This window comes from Sceloporus undulatus, chromosome 1 (assembly GCF_019175285.1).
Source record: "Sceloporus undulatus isolate JIND9_A2432 ecotype Alabama chromosome 1, SceUnd_v1.1, whole genome shotgun sequence".
In the NCBI taxonomy this organism is placed as follows: Eukaryota; Metazoa; Chordata; class Lepidosauria; order Squamata; family Phrynosomatidae; genus Sceloporus; species Sceloporus undulatus.
In genome coordinates this window covers 375815608-375829320 of record NC_056522.1, presented here as the reverse complement: position 1 = coordinate 375829320, position 13713 = coordinate 375815608, and the positions used below count along the sequence as shown (strand labels likewise).

The following is a 13713-nucleotide window of genomic DNA, read 5'->3' as shown; positions in this document are numbered from 1 at the left end:
GATAGTTTTTCAGCCAATCTATATTTCTTTTCTTACCATCATCTGGGATATCCGTTCTGTTGTTCCCTCCATTCACAGACACTGTGATGATAGCCTCTCGTCTCGGATCGAGGATGTTTCTATTTTAAAAAGACACACAGACACATATCTAAGCCATAAGAGCACTGAATTATTCTTATTAAACTATTGTATCTTGCCTTCCTCCCTCATTGCAAAAAACCTGACTTCAAGTACTGTTTACAAATTAAAACAAATTAAAATTTGTATGGCAACCATACAAAGGTTTTTACCAAAAATGCAATTAAACTGTTGACAACATTAAAAACAATTTAAAAACACAGTATTAAAATACAGTATAAATAAGCTGCTTAAAAATCTCAGTTAAAGCAGCCATCCAATAGCTTTCAGACTAAGTGGGATTTAGAATCCAGTAAATGCAGCCTCCTGCCTGATCTTGGAAGCCAAGCAGAGTAGGCCCTGGTTAGTACTTGTATTCATAGGTGCTATATTTTAGAAGAGGGAACTGGCAAACCACCTCTGAGTATTCCTTGCTTAAGAAAACCCTATGAAATTAAGAGGGTGTCTTGGGTTAACAGTGACTTAAAGGACCATACACACACTGCCAATTCCTAGTCCAGGGTCAATTTTGCTCTCTTCTCTACTTTCAAACCAGATAGAGCCATATCACTTAATGTACTTAATGCTGATAGCCTGAGACTAACAGCTTCATTGCTTGTTGCTTCTCTTCCAAATCTGGACAAAGTGAGGGATTTTTTTTACAGCTTTTATTATGCATGTAGCATCCAGAATCCGCACCATCATGGCCACTAGCCATGCCAGCTGGGGAAGCCTGAACCTATCCATTAAAAAACAAAACATTTTCCAAGCTCTGTTTTCTCTACTGTTCAGCAGAACTTCTTGTGCCCCATAATCAATCCCTTTAAGATTAGCAACAGTTGCTTCTTGCAATTAATTTGGGTTTTAGCAGAAAGTTGAAATTATATAGATGCTAGCATATTAACTCACTGAAACACCAAAGCTTATAGGAATTACATGGGAAATGAAGCTCCCACAGGCTGGGAATGTATTCCAGCATGAAGGGCAAGAACTGGACCTTTTATACCACTGCTTTATTCATACTCATTTCAGAAGCAGTGGCGGTGGGAATTTATATCTGCCCTTCTGCTCACAGACTGCTGTGGGTACAGCCTTAGCATTCTTTGATCCAAAAGGCAAATAAAAATGGGTTTGGGCACTGGCATTATTTCTCATGGTATTTTATTAAATTTAATGTATTTTGGATATACCATGTTGAAGGGCCTGAGACATCCATTCCTCAAAAGAGTCTGTGTGGCACTTAAAACCGTACATGTATTTAGCATGAGTTTTCCTAGATCAAAATCCACTTCCGCAGATGCAGGAGCACAATATTGTGATCCAGGTCAGTAACATGATATTGAAGCATTATCCGAGTGAAATGGGATACAAAAAATGGCAACTTACTAAACAGTGGTCATAAATCTCTATAGAGCAATTTGAAAGAAAGAATTATGTCAGTCTGTGTCAAAGATATAAGGAATCCTGTATCATAGGAAAACATTCTATCATAATTTTTGGGACTCCAGTCTACCTGCTTAGTTAGTCACAAGGTCTAAGAATTCCTTTACTTATTTTTTATTTTTAAAGGACAGCTAGCATAAACATTCTACTCTAAGGAAGGTGGTAAAACTCAGGATAAGTATCTGTTCATCTGTATGAAAGACATTTATTTGTCTGAAGTGTTCAAGCAATGACTTCACTTTATCAGTTTATACCCTTGTCAATTTTCTACAAACTGAATAGGGCACATCATGCTGTGCTTCCCCTGCCGGTTCTGTCACTTGATGTACAAGAGTCTGTTGGCGGCCGAGTGGTCTCTCTTTCACAGGGAACAGCTTCCATCACCTCCTCAGGAACAGATGCTGGGAGAGAAAATATATTTTACAGCAGCCAGGTATGTTTAGCAGATCCAGGGGACGTTTTCCTCTTCATAACACAGTGCAGTTTCTCCCACCCATGAAATCTGGAAGAATATTCCCTTTTTAAAAAACCTTTTGAACAAAATAAGGTTCGGGAAGTGCAAACTGTTTTAAATGAGAATTTTACTTCTAAGAGTGTGAGTCTATTTTTTTTAAGTACGAAAAATATTTGTGTGGTGTAATGACTCGGGGAGAGAGGGTAGAGCAGCCCACCCATTTTCCTGAGAAAGTGCAGCAGTTTGTTGTATATAACAGAAGACTGAACTTTTGCCCACCAATTGAGGGATTCTGAGCTGATACCTGATGAAAGTCTGTTATATAAGATGCATATTACAAAAATCTCAGCATAGGCACCTTGGGGGGCTATTGAAGGCTTTAACAGTTTCTTAAGTTGACATTGATTAATAGAAAAGGCCACATTTACTACTTGCTCTCTGATCTCTTTGCATTGTAAAGTAATACAGTCAAAGTTGGCTTCTTAGGAATGTGTATTTTAGCTGGTCGATCAGTGAGGCCGAGAATGATATCCTGCATTCGAGCCACAGTGATCCATCAAGGTAAAGTTTTGGGCAAAGACCTCATCATGTAAAATGTTGTGGTGGAAGAGGCAGGAAGAGAAGGAGAATACCACTGGCATAATGGTAGGAAAGTAGGGATTTAGACTCAGCAGTACTGAAAGCGTTGCACCAAGCCCTATTTCTCCAGTTCCTGGCCTCTAGATGTTTGTACTCAGAATCAAGGTCTTTTGCTGTCCATGGGCTAGGTGACTGTGCAAGGCCCCCAGACCACCTAATTCTGAGGACTAATTTTGGAAGTCTGGGGGGGGGGGGAACCACTCCCACATGAACAACAGTTTGTCTCCTTCCTTCACCACCAACATATAATCCTGGGAAAGTGCAACTGCTTACGAACATGCCATCCATAAATGCACCACACTGGATTGTGGCCATAAGTTTACTGAAGGTCAAGAGAATCAAATCTTGCTTTAGTAAGTTGACAATGAGAGAAAGACCTCAAATGGGGACTTTTGGCTCATAGCGCAGTCTCTTAGTAGCACAAAGGTTCTCTGACACACCTGTTTCAAATGTAGGCAATTTCCAGTGGCAACTGATCTTCCTGAGTGATGATGTCCTCAGTCACTTCAGGAAAGCAAGAACTTATATTTTGGATCACAATCCTTGTCTGTTTCTTTTCCACTTTCTTTAGGGACCTCACTAGAAAAAACAACAATAACTTACTGTTAATCCATTCAAAGTGTGTATTATTGCAGCATTTCAGCAGTTCAAGTTCTGTAATGACATTGGATAAATTCATGGAGAACTGGGTTATAAAGCTACTGTTCATGGGTGTATATCGTTTCCAGTATCTGAAGAACTGTGGCCTTCTCATACCAGTTGCTTAGAGTAACATGACTGGGAAGGTACTATTATACCCATGCCCAACTTGTGGATTCCTATAGGTTCCACTGTCCATTTAGAGAATGGCAAGGCAGTGCCCTCTCACTGTATCTGATGAACTGATTTCAGTGTGGCAGGGCATGATCGTGAGTCATTTGAGGGTGTTCTGGTTTTGTGTTATATTTGACTACAATTATGGCAAGTTCGTATAACACAAGATTGGAAAAAAATGTTCTTTCTAGGTATATCTAGGTCCTTCAACATGATTTATTGTATGTTCCACTGGAAGTGATCACAGAGTTCCACTAGACTAACAAATGCCGAGAAGTGTTTTCCTCAGCATTTGTAGGTCCTGCAATATTACTCTCAGTGGAAGCATACCATAAAATCGTGCTGAGGAATCTAAAAATGCCTAGAGAGAACACTTTGCCTTCATTCAGGTAAGAAAAATAGGATTCCTGATTTATGGCAAAATCGTATCATGAAGAGTCCCAGAAATCGATCTCTCTTCTAACCACAAGCCAGCTGTTCCTAAATTTGAATAGTTTGCATTCTCCTTTGGAGGAGCATTCAATTCCCCCCCCCACTAGAATCATTGAGGCAAGGCAAGTAACAAAGGATGCATGAGAGCAAAGATGGAAGGAGAAAAGGGTTTTTTTTTCTTAAAGAATAATTTAGGATGAGTGAAAAAACAAGCAGCAAATGAGAATCATTCAGCTACCAAGCGACTTCACACTGTTTCCGTTTATTCAATTGGAATACTGGATCACCCAAAAAACCCACAATATTGGCTTGACATGACATCTCAACCCTAAAATGGATTCCTGGACCTTATGACCCTAAGTATTCAACAGCAACTGCTTCGGGTGGCTAGTAAGAACATTCCTGGAGTCGACACAGCCTTCTAAAGTGTAATTAGAGACTGATCTATCAGAGATAGGAGAAATAGAAAAGCTGGGAAGATAATCATATTAGGACATAGGAAAGGACCTCAGCAGCAAAAAAACAAAAGCGCATCTGATCTGAAACACAAGCATCTCCAAAAATGCAGACAACAGGATGAAACAATAAGATTTGTTACATGTTCAAGGATTAACCCAACTCTAAAACATCTTACAGAAGTCTAAGCTGCAGGCTTCTTACCTAGGTATTTGTGGGACTCCAAGAAAGACTGGTGACAGGAACACATCTGCTTCTCGAAGGGGACATTGGTTTAACTTTGTAGGTGGTCAACCCTTCCAGGGCTAAACCACGTTCTGAGGGGCGAACGAGCGGTTTTCCTTGGTGGGTGGGAGCTTGGCTGTCAAAGACTTACAGGTTTTCAGTCTCAAGGGAAATCCTCATCCTTTGCAGTTGCTTCAATAGGTTTGAGGTGTCACCTCTTCTTTCACAGGTTCCATGAAAAATATTCTCTTTCATTCCACACAACGCCTTGTTTAAAAAAGACAGGGTTTTTTTCTTTACAACTTTACTGGTCAATAAGGCACTGGTTCCTAACCCTATGTTTGAACACGCTCATCCATCTATGCATTCTGCCGCCACCCACATGAACACCCCCATTGAGGATGTTTTTTACAGGTTGAGTCTCCCTAATTGAATGCTTGAGTACAGAGTGTTTTGGATTCCCCCCCCAATTAGAAATATTAGCCTATACATACAAAGTCTAATATGAACACGTTTAGTCACATACAACTCACACACATAGCTGAAAATAATTTTATACACATTACACTTAGTAAGGTTTACATGAAACAAAGTTAGTGTACCTTGAACAATCAGGAGAAGTATTCACTGGCGGGTTACAGACTGCCCGTTTGGGGTGGGCTGCCCCGCCCTTTTCCTGGGTTATCGGGGCTTCAGTATCCAGAGCGGCAACCGCTGAGGCCTGATCCGCCGCTTTTCAGGTGCGGGGAGCTGGCAAAAGGCCCTTCCCTGCAGCCTGGAATGAGGTGTCCTTGGGGCTCTTCAAGCCCCAAGGACACCCGCGGCCGGGAAACGAGGAGAAAGGGGCTGCTTGGCCCCTTTCTCCTTTGGTCTGCTTGGGCGCAGCAGTGTGAAGGCTGCGCCCAGCAGACCAAACCAGGAAGGGCTCCGACAACGAGCTCCTTCCTGCTCCACACTAAGGGTGCCACTAAGCACCCTGGCGCGGAGCAAGGACGTCACATCCACGCCGCCCGTTATAGAGGCGGCGCGTCGTCGGACGTCGTCATTGGTTGCGGCCGTGTGGAATGGCCACCACCATTTTTGTTCCACGCAGAGTGCGCACTAGGGTTGGGGGTGCGGAGCACCCCCTTTCTAACCCTAAACGCGCTCCGCGTGTACTTTCTGTTTATAACGGGCCACTATCTCAGCAACTAAGAATATTGAGCCAGTGCCCAGAAGCATAAGGGCAGACCCTCCCTGTTTTTTGTTTTGCCTCTTGCCAATCTGGACAAACATTAGACTACCCAAAGGGTTAACAACATCCAAAGTAAGCTATGTGAGTTATAATGTGAAAAAACAGAAGAAGTTAAAGTGAGATGCTTACTGTTGCCTCTTCTTTTTGACCCCTCTTTGCTGTTTTCCCTTATTTGTTTCGTTTTTCTTTGCCAGATTACCTAAACCAGGGTAAAATATCATTATTGAGCACTTTGTCACAAGCTGCAAACTGACTCATCGACAGAAAGCAAAGGAGCTTCTTTAAAAAATGAAGAGACACCATCAGATATTTACAGGCGAGGAAAGCAATGTATTACAAGCACAATAGGCAAAGAGTCAAGGGAGTTACACGCCATGTTTGGCACTCACTTTTTAAAACCACTCTTGGGAAAAACCCCCTAGCTCTCTGTTAAGGAATAACTAGACGGTGTCTCCTATTACCATCTCTTTGGCAAAGGGATCGACAGGGCAGTGCCTCCAGCTCCAGGTGTCTTGGATGAAGCTGATTATTCTCAGACCCATTTCAAACCGGCTTCAGGGCAGATTATGGATTGTAGCTGCCATGCTCGTCTTGGTCGATGATCTCCGTTCGAGCACGGCCAGGGAAGTGTGACCCTGTTGTGCTTTTGGGCATCTCAGCGGCCTTCGATACCATTGACCCTGGTATCCTTCTGGAACATCTGAGGGAGTTAGGTATCGGAGGCACTGCGTTGCAGGGTTCAGGTCCTGCCTCTCGGAAGATTCCCGATGGTGATGCTGGGGATACATCTGCTCCTAAAAGAGAGCTGACATCTGGCGTCCCTCAGGTCCGCCTTCTGTTTCACTTGTTGTTACACATTTACATGAAAACTGCTGGGGAGAGACCATCCAGAGACATGGGGCGCAGTGTTTATCAGTACATTGATGACACCCAATCTATTTCTCTATGTCCTCCGACAGTTGCAGGGACCAAGAATGGTATTCTCCTCTAAATGTCTGTCTTAGTCGGTAAATGGGCTGGATGAGGGAAACAAACTCAAGTTGAATCCAGAGAAAACGAGTGCTGCGAGGTACCCCTGGTCAGGGATGGAATTTGCAACTTGTACTGGACAGGGTTACACTTCCCTAAAAGGACGGAGTTCACAGTTTTGGGGGTGTCCTGGACTCGTCTCTACAGTTGTCAATCAAGGTGGAAGAGGCGCCAGGGGTGCTTGGTACCAACTTTGGTTGATACGCCAACTGTGCCCCTCACTTGGCCCAGAGGAACCTTGAACCGTGAATCATGCACTGGTAACCTCTCGTTTAGATTTCTGAAATGCGCTCTACATGGGGCTACCTTGTATCAAGCTCAGAAGCTTCAATTGATCCAAATGCTGTAGCCGATTGGTCACAGGAACATCAAGATCAGACCTATTACTCCAATACAAAATCACTCATTGGTTGCCGATTAGCTTCCAGGGCAATACAAAGTTGGGCATTACCATTAAAGCCTGCATGGCTCGGGCCAGAGTTACGTAAGGGAACGCCTCTCCCTAGACCAGGGGTAGGCAACCTGCGGCCCGCGGGCCGGATGCGGCCCGGTGAGGCCTTGGACGGCCCCAGCCCGTCTGCCGGGATTGCCGCTAGGGGCCTTTGGCGTCTCGCTCGAGGGGCATGGTGGGGCAATTGTCTATAGAGCCTCTGAAACCTGCATTATCTTAACATTTTTTAAAAAATCAGCAATTTTTTTCACGTGTCCTCAATTTTTTATTAAAAAGTGCCCTCCATTTGAAACTTTTGTCCTACATTTGTCCCGTCTTATTCATAGAAACCATAGAGTTGGAGAGACCACAAGGGCCATCCATTCCAACCCCCCTGCCATGCAGGAAATCCAAATCAGCATCCCTGACAGATGGCCATCACACCTTGTTTAAAGACCTCCAAGGAAGGGACTCTATCACCCTCACGGGAGTGCATTCCATTGTCGAACAGCCTACCGGTTCAGGAAGTTCCTCCTAATGTTCAGGTGGAATCTCTTTTCCTGCAGCTTGCATTCATTGTTCCGGTCCTGTTTTCTGTGAGCAGCAGAAAACAAGCTTGCTCCCTATCTTCAATATGCCATCCTTCAAATATTTAAACAGGGCGATCATATACCCTCTAACCTCTTTTCTCCCGGCGAAACATCCCCAGCTCCCTAAAGTCGTTCCTCATAGGGCATGGTTTCCAAACCTTCACCATTTTTGTCGCCCTCCTTTGGACACGCTCAGTTTTCATGTCCTTTCTGAATTGTGGTGCCCAGAAACTGGACACAATATTCTAGGTGGGGCCTGACAGAGCAGAATACAGTGGCACTATTACTTCTTGATCTAGACCCTATACTTCTATTGATGCAGCCTAAAATAGCATTGGCCTTTTTAGCTGCCGCATCACACTGTTCACTCATGTTCAACTTGTGGTCTATTGGCTCCTAGATCCCTTTCACACGTAGTTCATTCAGCCAGGGTGTCACCCATCCTATACTGTGCATTTTATTTTTTCCGCCTAAGAGTGCAATACCTTACATTCTCTGTGTGAATTTCATTTGTTAGCTTTGGCCCAGCTTTCTAGTCTATTCAGGTCATTTTGAATCTTGTCCTGTCCTTGGGATTAGCTTTCCCCCTAATTTGGTATCATCTGCAAATTTGATAATATGCTCCCAATTCTGTCATCCAGCGTCATTGATAAAGATGTTGAATAGCACTGGGCCCAGGACAGAGCCCTGTGGGACCCACTGGTTCACTTTCTCCAGATGAAAAGGCCATTGTTGAGCACCCTTTGGGTCGGCCGGTTCAACCAATACAGATCTATTAACAGTTCCTTTGTCTAGCCCCATTTACAAGCTTGTTTGCAAGAATGTCATTGGGGAACTTTGTCAAAGGCCTTAGTTGAAATCAAGATATACTACATCACCGCATTCCCTTCATCTACCAAGCTGGTAATTTTCATCAAGAAAGAGATCAGATTTGTCTGCATGACTTGTTCTCTGAAACCCATGTGACTTTTGTGTTATTGCATTGCCTTCTGATGTTCACACGACTCTCTGTTTTTAATGATCTGCTCCAGAATCTTTCCAGTACTGATTCAGGACTAACTGGATGTTTAATTGTTGGGATCCTCTTTCTTCCCTTTTGAAGAGGGGGACAACGTTTGCCCTCCTCCATTCGGCTGGGGATCTCTCCTGTTCTCCAGGAGTTTTCAAAGATTTTGCCAATGGCTCCGATATTACAATTGCCAGTTTCTTTTAATACCCTTGGATGGAGTTCATCTGGTCCGGACGACTTAAATTCATTTGATTAATAAGGTGTTCCTCTACTATCTCTTTACTCTTCTGTGCTGAAATTCCCCCTATTCTCTGCTCCATTATTCCTCAGGTGAGCACCCTTTGCCTTTTCTGAGAAGACTGAGCAAAGAAGGTTGTTGAGTAATTCTGCCTTTTCTCTGTCTTCTGTTAGCATTTTGCCATCTTCTCCACGCAGTGGCCCTACCGTTTCCTTCTTCTCCTTTGCTGCGGACAATCCAAAAAGCCTTTTATTGTTCTTAACCTCTCTACAAGCCTGAGTTCATTCTGTGCTTTAGCTTTGCTGACTTACCCTACCACTGCTGCTATTTCTTGAATTCCTTTTTTGGATTTCCCCCTTTTTTCCATTTCTTATACATCTTCTTCGTTTCAAACTAGCTCGGTTGAAGTTCCTTAGTCATCCTCCTGGTTCTTTGAGACACCTCCGTTTTTCTTCTCAAGAAACTGTTTGAATGAAATGTTCGTGCCTTCGTACTCCCTTTGAGAAAGTCCCCATCCGTCTTGAACTCCTTTATTTTTAGTATTTCGACATGGAATCGCCCTCAATACTTCTCTAAGTTTACTGAAATCCGCTTCTAAAGTCTAGGATGCGTGTCTGACTATGACCTGGCTTCCCTTTCCACGTATTCACAAACTCTAGGAGAACATGGTCACTTCCACCTAATGATCCCACCACTGCACCCCATTAACCAAGTCATCCTTGTTGGTAGGGTCAGATCTAAAATAGCGACCCCCCTTGTTGCCTCTTCCACCTTTGGACCATGAAATATGTCTTCCAGGCAAGTGAGGAATTTGCTAGGCCTTGAGGATTTTGCTGAGTTTGCCGATTCCAACAAATATCCGATAGTTGAGTCGCCCATCACACTACATCATCTCTTTCTGACTGTGTGGTCATCTGTTCTAGAAAGAATAATCCAATTCCTCAGTCTGAATTGGGGGTCTTTAGTAGACTCCCACCGTAACATCCTTGTTGTTTCCCTCCATTGATTCTTATCCAGATGCTCTCCACACTGGCTTCCAGGTATGATGTCCTGGATTCTTTACCCACTGGTGTAAATATCTCTGACATATAGTTTGCTATTCCTCCTCCTTTCCTGTTTGGCCTATTTCTCTATAAGGTTATACCCCTCTATTTTCACCTTCCAATCATGAGATCAATCCCACCAGGTTCCAGTGATGCCTATTATATCATATTGCTTTGGTGTACTAGGAGTTCGAGTTCATCTTGCTTATTTCCCATGCTTTGTGCATTTAGTGTAGGACATCCAGCCCATAGTTCCCTTTACTTGCTGCCTGTGCAAGTTTTTTTTTTGCTCCCCCTGTTGGGTCCTTGCACTTTTTTTCTTGTTTCCTCTATGTCAGTTTGGACTATTTTGCCTCATCCCTTTCGCTTCCTTAATATTGCCTCCTTCCCTCGGAATCAGTTTTAAAGCCCTCCGATCAGTTCTTGAGACTGTTGGCAAAACATTTCTCCAACTGGCGTGAGATGCAACCCGTCCGTTGCAAGAAGTCCCTTCATCGTCTGGAACCGCAGCCATGATCGAAGAATCCAATCCTTCTCAGCTGGCACCATCGGCGAAACCAGTTGTTCACATCTGCTATTTTCCTCTCCCTTCCTGGACCATGCCCTTCACTGGCCGAAGACACGAGATGACAACATGTACATCCATTCCTTTTCAGCTTCCCTAACAAGTGCCTCTAATCCCTTTTGATTCCTGAAGGCTGTGCCTTGCAGTATCATAGTTCCCACGTGGACCAAATGGAAGGGTATTTGTCAGTAGGCTTGACCAGTCTTGTCAGTCTCTCTGTCACATCACGGATCTTTGCACCTGGAAGGACAACACACCTCTCGAGACATCTTGTCAGGCCTACTATCAGCTTCTCTGTACCCCTCAGCAGGAGTAACCACTACGACCACACCCTCCTCGAGCTTAGCAGCGACTTTCCTCGGGTGACTCTCAGGCTCCCCTGCTCTTCCCTGAGTCTGTCCATTGCGCTCTTCTTCATTCCTTGATAAGGGGAAAGAGCTTTGAATCGATCTCTACGCTGCAAGCTCCCAGAACAATTCCTTCTGCTTATTTATTTATTAATTTTTTAAAAATTATTAATTATTTTTTGGCTTCGGCCCCCCCATTTGTCTGCGGACAGCACACCCGGGCCCCCAGCTAAACGGTTGCCTACCCTGCCCCTAGACATCCGCCCTGCACCTCTTTAGAACCTCAGGGAGAAGAAATTACTTGCATATACAAAAATAGATGTCACACTTCCCTAAAGCGGTTTCACAGCCACGGCCCCCTCCTAACAACTATGGAACAACTTACGGAAGAATCCATCTTTTACCACTTTAGACGCCTTTAAGAAGGCGTAGTTAAGATGGCTCTTTCCGGCCGGCTTATCCATTCAAACCTTCTATAGTTGATTTAAAAACACTTCTTTCTGATTCAATAGCCATGGGAAACAGACCACTGACTTGGATATTTTAATCATGGCTGCAATATTGTGATGTTTTTTTTATTGCCTGTATTTTAGAAACATGTTTTTTTTGTATTTTGTACTTTGTATTCTGCACTGTGATTTTTTTGTTGTGATCCCGCCTCATCTGCAGGGAGAGGCCAGGAATACTAAAAAAATTTTATTATTTTATTTATCTTGCAGTGAGGTTTACACCATATGACCCACCTGTAACTGTAGCTGGTGCAACTGTGGTATTTTGGACTTTGCACAGCAGCGCTGCTCTTGTAGTCGTCCATTGATGTTGTGGGGAGGACACTGGTGGAGCCTCTGAAATGGGTTCGACGGGTTTTAAAGTTGTGCACGCTTGCAAACCTTTCCATTCGGTTCTGTAAAAGCATTGAGAGTGCAGTCCACCTACTCAGAATTTAAATCCCATCGTAATCATGGCTTGTTCATACTCAGGGGTTCAGTGTTGGGACTCCATTTGGTGACACTGAGTGACAACAAGAAACTTGGCCTTACTGTTTACGTTCATTTCCACAGTGAAAGATGAACAGCATGAGATTGGATTGCATATCCCTGTCACTTGACAGACAGGAATGGTACAGACCTTTGATTGAGTGAGAGCAATCCCTGTTAAACCCAGGCAAATTATCAGCTAAGCTTCCAAAAGACTTAACAAACTCACGAAGAAAGTAAAGTAATAAAAACACCAGGGAAAGCACAGCAAACGCAGACAGGAAAGTGTTGAAACTTAGTTTGCAATAAGCCAGGGAGACCCGCAGAGTGACCACAAAGGACCTCTACGCTGGCTGGGGAGGATATTCAATCTTCACTGCTGGAAATGGAATATAAGACCAATGTTTCTTTTCTCAAACAGTGGAAAGCTGGAACATCATCCTATAGATGGGAACAACAGAGCTCCCCAAATCCCCAAAATTTTCAGAACATGCCGAATAGGCCACCAGTAGGTAAAAATGCCTCCCCATGGAAAGAGGAAAAATTCTTACTTGAGGTCTCAGAAACAAATAGGAGGCAGCATGGAGATAAGTACTTCTTGTGCTGTTGTAAGAAAGATCCTGTGAAGCAAAGAGGCGGCCAAGAGAAAAAACATGGCCTACAAGGCATGAGGCCAGCAATGAAGGACTGGGTTGTTTTACCTAGGTTGCTCTCACTAGAAGTCACTCCTCAAAAAAATCTGTACCATTCATACCTATTGCCCGGTTGTTGCGAGGGCGGAGCAACCCATCTCAGGACGTTTGTTCTGCCATTTCACTGCTGGGAGAATGAACCATTCTCACGTGAATAAAATATATGGGTTGAACATGATAGCTAGAACCTACTGGGCATTTCCAAGGACAGTAGATCAGTGAATCAATTGCGACTGGTGGCAATTTGAACACACAGTAACTCCAAGTGATTCAACATGGCTACTTAGCCAGGGGCTATAATAGGGACTGTGAATTGCATGCTGTACAGGGAGGCCCTCAAAGGTTGATGGAAAGCAGTCCGTTACAGCCAGAACAGGTTAAGGTGGCCAAAAATGTTAGGTGACATTTTAAATGCGACAGCCACCCTGCCAGCTAGTGGCCAAATCTAATGGAAGAAGACCTAAAAGAAAAGGGGGAAAGTGGGACTAGCAAATTCTTACGAGAATCTCTAGTAATTTCAAATTTTGCTTTGATGACAGTGTTCCCGAGCACATCGTGAATCTCGTTGATTGTGATTGGTTTATTGCCTGTCGCCATAATGAAACAATGTTACTTGATACCCACTGATTTAAAAGAACACTAGAAACATTCCTCACGTAGACAAAGGATTTCACAGGAAAATGGTTCGTACAATATTAAAATCAAAACTACAATTTCGTACAATATCACTGTAGTCTGACAATTCAAAAGGCAAGTAAGATTTTTGAATAAAATCCTCCATTCCTCAAATCAGATTGGCCAGTGATCGTGTGGCTGAGAGGGGGACTTTTTTGATTTATGTTTTTTTAAAAATGGGTTCTAAGGCTCTGCTCTACACACACCCCCGTCAGATTAGATTGTGTATTAAGATTTGGGTGAATCCCAATCGTTGTTGCATGATGGTCTGGTCCTCCCTTTGGTCTCCTTTCTGGGAGTTTGTC

At 43.6% G+C, this 13713-nt stretch overlaps 1 protein-coding gene across 1 annotated transcript in view; it reads right to left on the bottom strand.

Annotated features, from left to right (window-relative positions):
* WDHD1 (WD repeat and HMG-box DNA binding protein 1) overlaps positions 1 to 13713 on the bottom strand; it is a 192105-nt gene that overhangs the window by 177837 nt on the left and 555 nt on the right.